Source organism: Heterocephalus glaber, unplaced genomic scaffold (assembly GCF_053883595.1).
Source record: "Heterocephalus glaber isolate CG9 unplaced genomic scaffold, H.glaber_assembly_v1.0 deba00001553, whole genome shotgun sequence".
NCBI lineage: Eukaryota > Metazoa > Chordata > Mammalia > Rodentia > Bathyergidae > Heterocephalus > Heterocephalus glaber.
The window spans coordinates 4,870,471-4,876,470 of NW_028258344.1; positions in this window are offsets into that span (position 1 = coordinate 4,870,471).

The window sequence follows — 6,000 nt, forward strand, 5'->3', positions numbered from 1 at the left end:
TTATAGAAGATTGGTTGTGGAAAAAATAAATACAGCTATTAATGTCTCTGCAACATCCTAAAATTGCAGTTTTCATAAAGACATTGTTATCATTTGTCTTAATTTTAAAGAAATAGCCATTTTTGAAAGAGTAGCATATAATTAGATATACAATTTAATATGTAGAAATTAAACTGGATTATTGTTTGTTTTTAAGCATATTCTAAAATAGCCTATTAACAGAAAATAGTCTCTATCTACTGATTGTCAAAGGGTAGGGAGGTGACTAGTACCAAGATGTGTCTGATCACTCAAAAAAAAAATACTTATGCCTGCATTGGAACACAGTAAATTATATTCTCTCATAGGAAGTGAAGCCTAGGGCCAGGGATTTAGCTCAGTGGTGCCGAAGTCTGCCTCACAAGCACAAGGTCCTGAGTTTGATTTCCAGTACCAAAAAAAAAAAAAGGAAGTGAACCCTATCTGTTTATTTCTGAGGTTGAAAGTGTAAAGTTTTACTTTATGAGCTAAATAATAAAGATAATAACAAAAAGATAAACCTTTTCCGTAATAAGAATTGACTATACAGATAGACTAACAGCTGCCTATATTTCTTAGATTTTTAGATGTGCTTTGATGTTCAAATTAAGAGACTAGCCCTACAGTATAGTATTGGTATTGGGTATATATACTAATGATATACAAACCTACTTGGTTGAAGCAATGACAAGAAATTTTAAAGTGCCAGTATATGTATTAGTTTACATAAAATCATGAGACCCACTCTTAAATTTTGAAAGACACAAAACTTCATAAAAATAATTTTCTAAATGAGCAGACAAGTCATACAATGTATTTTTAAAAATATAAACATAATATGACTTGGATTTCCTAATTTGCTTTACCATCATAACCTTTTTACTCTGTATCCCAAAACATGTTATCTACCTTAAAGAATATACAATAAAACATTTTTTAAAAATCAAACACAAGCTGGGCATGATAGTACATACCTGTAATCCCAGCATTTGGGAACCAGAGCCAAGGATCACCTCGCATTTTAGGCCAGCCTGCACTATATTATATAGTGATTCTCTATCTTAAAAAAAAAAAAACTCAAACACAATTAGAGAAATGCAAATTAAAACTGAGGTGCCATTTACCCCTGACCCCGGAGGGATACAAAGGTACAACACAAGCACATCATTTGGGTGTTGGTGGAAGTACAAACTGGAACTCACTTTCTGGAGCGTAATTTGATAGTATTTAATAAAACTACATGTACACTTGCAATGCCCCTTCTAGGAAATATGTCCTGAAGACAGTCCAACATGCAAAGGCTCATGTGCACAAGGTTACTCTTTGCAGCATTGGTTGTAATGGCAAAATACTTGAATTACCAAAATATCTCCACAACGGAGCATGATTCAATAAAGCAGATCCCACACAATCGAGTCCTAATAGTTCTAAACATGTTTGAGGAAGATCTCTAAACTGACATGACTTCCGATATTAAGTGAGAAAAAGTATAAGAATGTCTGCAGTTTACTGTCCATACAATAAGGGAGTTTAAGAAGTATATATGTATCTGTTCATCTGTGCAAAAGAACCTTAGAATAAAGTAGAAACTACAGAGACAAATACAAGTAGAAAGTGGAGTAGTTGGGATGAGGGGAGGTGACACTAATCTCTGCATTTTTCCATAGCTCTGACTGAGCTATGGTCATGTTTTGCATGCCTTAACTGTAATGAAAATCAACCACGATGTATGGGAATTTAAAATACAAACTAATACATAAACATTGCAACACTGATGGGGTAGGGAAGAAAACTAACATGCCTAACTTTGAAAAATAGTGTAATCACCATGTTGTAAGGCTAAAGACAGAATGGACTATACACAAATATTGGACTCTTAATAAGGGGCTCTGGGTTAGCAATTCTAAAACTACCTTTTGTATATACTAAGCAAATTGAGCAAATAAGTGTTTCACAGGTAATGAGAACAGAGTTTCTCCTTATGGAAAAGAGTTGCCAAATAAATGTTGGGAAAGGCTAGAGTGAACCCCATGATATCAGTTTGGAATTGGAGATGGGATAAGCTCATGGATTTTACTATATTGCAGGTGCCTAGACTTAGAAGTACAGGTAGATGAATGTGTGAGTATGTGTATATACCTTGCTTGGTCTGCTGAGGGTCCAGAAGCAAAGACACTCCCAGTAGCAATGAGCACACCTGCTGCCCAGATACTGGTTCAGAAATACCATTCTCTAATAAAGAGAACTGAGGCTCTATAAAGAACTGGTTATTCCTGGGCTAGGACAAGCAAACTAATAAGCCTGGAACATCTTATGATGCCAAGAAGTAAGGAAGTATGTAGAAAATGGCAGGGAAGTGGAGAGGCAAGTCAAAGTTGACAGGCACCATCCTTTTGCTTATTATTGCCAACTCTGGGACAGTTTAAGAAATGATGCTAATAATGAATTGTAAGCTGTAGACTGAAAATACCCATGGGTTTATGTTGATAGAAATAAATGAGCAAGTTAATGTGGGGAAGGGCAGCCCTTCTTTACATGAAAATGTAAAGACACACGATGCAAACAAGCAACCCAATATTGCATTGTTAAAGGCAAAAATCAGTGCTAAAACTACTGAGCAAAACACAGGACACAAAACCGTATGTCTCAAACTACCTTCCCTTATTAAGGAACTATTATGAAAGGAAAAATACTAACAGAGGGAAAACCTGGAAGACACCACCTTCAAATGGAAAGTCCTGAGGACAGCAGGCACTTGCTGATGGGATGCACTATGGAGGGCACAGTTCTGTGGTGTTGCCCAAAATGTGTTACCTCAACCTAGTCAGGATGAAACCTCAAACTGAGTGACATTCTACAAAGTATATGGCCAGGACCTCATATATCAGTGTTGTGAAAGGGGAACTATAACGGGTGGAAGGAGATAAGCAGACCTGACAAGTCAATCCAGCAGTGTGGAATGCTGACTAGGATCCTGGACCTAAAAAGAGCCATTAATGGAAAAACTGGTAAACTATGAATACATCTGTAAATTAATGAAATTTTGATCATGTTCATTTCCTGACTTTCTTGATTGTTCTGTAGTTAATGCCAGAGGCTAACATTGAGGGGTAGACGACAATTCTATGCAAAATGATGCTTTTGAAATTTTTTAAAATCTGACATCTCTAAATAATAGGCAAAAAAAAATCATGGAGACAAAATCAGTGCAATAATAAAATTGAAGTGGCATTATTTTTCTTCTAATGCTAATTTCTTGCCTGCTGATTGTACCTGTCTTCAAATACTTCCCTTGTAATTAGGAAAAAGAACACCTTTCCAAAAGCAAATATTCTTTCCCAAATTCTTTTTCAAAGCACTAGCACCAAAGTTCCGCCCTTCATGAGGCTTATAAACCAGTGTTTATTTTCATGGATGCTAAACCATAGGAACTTACTGAGGAATTGTCATCATCCTATTCAAGTATAAAGTTAAAGTATAAAGGATTTTCTAGATTTATTTTTTTCCAGTGTCAGTTTTCCCTTGGTGCTGTTCTGGAGACTGTAAGTCTGATTAGGTGAAAGTCAAGGTGTTGCTGGTAGTACGTTTGTTTCTGAGTTGCAAGGGATAATTCATTTTCTTGCCTCCCCGGTTTTTCAAGGAAGTCTGTACTCCTTGGTTTGTGCTCCCCTCATCCATCTCCAAACCACCAATGGACAGCTGGGTCTCCCACAGCACACTACTCTGATACTGTCTCTTCATCTTAACACGCACCTTGTCTATACTTTGGGTTCAGCCCCACAATCTGGGATAATCTCATCTCAAGGTCAACTGATTAGCAAATCTAACTTCATCTGCAGCCTTTGCTCCCCTTTGTTATGTAACAGAACAGGTTCACAGAATTGGGACATGGTTACCTTTAGGGGGCATTAGTCTGCCAACTACAGTTTCTTATTAATCATATATTTTACAGGAAATACAATCATCCTAGCACTTGCCAAGAATACATTTGGTGCTTTTGCATTGGTTGGGTAACTTTAATTTGATCAGTAAAATTAAATGTTTCCTAAAGAAAAAAGAATTGTACAACTATATATGTATGTAGAGTAGTACAAACTTTTTAATATTTAAAGCTTGTTCAATAAAAGATTTCTTACCTGTGCCTCTGTGATACCTTTAAAAAGTAACACAAAAACTAATATATCCTAACTGATCTTATACTGACCATGTGTGTGCACTACACAAAGAATTCTTTAGCCAGATGTGGTGGTGCATGCCTGTAATCCCAGCATTTGGGGGGCTGAGGCAGGCGGATCGCTGTGAATTTGATTCCAGCCTGAACTACAAAACAAGACCCTGTCTCAAAAAAAAAAAAAAAGAATTATTTAAATGGGAATATCCAGGGATTTAGCTCAGTGGCACCACGCCTTCCTCACAAGCACAAGGTCCTGAGTTCGATCCCCGGTACCAAAATAAATAAATAAATAAAATGGGAACATCCATCTGTCTTTAAACCCCAGCACCTACCCTAATGTTTTGCACATAGTAGACTTTTAATTTGTTGAATTTAATTATTTTTTAGTATGAATAAGCACTTTAAAACTTCATTGGAGGGCCAGGGATTTAACTCAGTGGTTCCACTGCCTGCCTTGAAAGCACAAGGTCCAGAGTTCAATCCCTGGTACCAAAAAAAAAAAACAAACTTTATTGGTGACCAGCCTTTTACATTTATCTGATTCCCCTAGCAACTTCTCATCCAGACAGCTCAGGACACCGTGAGCACCCAAAAATGTTATAAAAGGATATCCCAGGGGCTATTCTGAGGTAAATCTCAGTGGTAGAGCACTTTCCTGCATACACAAAGGCCACCGTTCAATTCCCAGTACTGCAAAAAGACAAAGAAAAGAACGATACAGTGTTGATGGGAAAGGGAGAAAGGTAGGAGACAAGGGTAATAAAGAAGTCTGACTGGTGGCAAGCAGCAGTAGAAATGGCAATGGGATCAGTGAAAAGCTAATGTTTTTATAGTGCAAAGAAACAAGTATGGTGGAGGAGAGTTGGGAGGAAAAAATGGTTTGTGCTTGATTATTTGCATTTCAGTACCTCTTGAAAATATCATGATATCCAGCTACAAACCTCCAGTACACCTCACAATGAAGTTAGGTGCCCAAAGGAATCAATTCCAATATTCTCAAACCAAAAATTTTATTAAATTTTTTAAGGAAGTGGATGATTTATTTGGGTATAAGAAAGATGAAAATATTTGCTCACAATAATAGTTCAATGCCTTGCTACTCAGGACTGCATCATGGGGTAGATATATAGCTACAGATAGACATAGCTATAATTTGCCTAAGTTAAAGAACTAAGCAGCCAGCCATGGTAGCACATACCTGTAATGCCAGCACTCAGGAGCCTGAGGCAGGAGGATTGCTGCAAGTTCAAGGCCAGCCTAGCCTACATAGTTCAAGGCCAGCCTGAACTACATAGCAAGATCCTGTCTCAGAAAAACTAGCGCTAGGCGTATAGTTCTGTGGCACAGCACTTGCCAGGTACGTGCACACATACACACATATAGCACATGCACACATACCTATAAACTTGATTCTGTTTTTAAAAATATTTTTACCCCTAACATAGCACTAATGAGAAAGCTAGACAAATTGAGCATGAGCAAGTGGCCAGTGACTGTTGAAGAGCAGTGTGGCCATAGAGTTGGTGTTCCAGAGTCACAGCCTCAAAGAACACTCCCACCACCCCTCTTCGGAACAATGCAGATCTGTCACTGCATGGCCACTGTGTCATGCTTGTTCCTATGTGTCCCGCTGAATCAACCCCACCTCATTCCCCCTTAAGCAGAGAAATTGAGCATTTTGTTAGGTGCTCCTCCCAGAAAAGAGAAATTTGGCAGGACACCTTCAGAACCTTTATGGCAGTAGTCTTCAAGCTTTAAAAAAGTTTCCTCAACTGGAAGGCTACCTGGATCCCCAATTTGTAAAACAA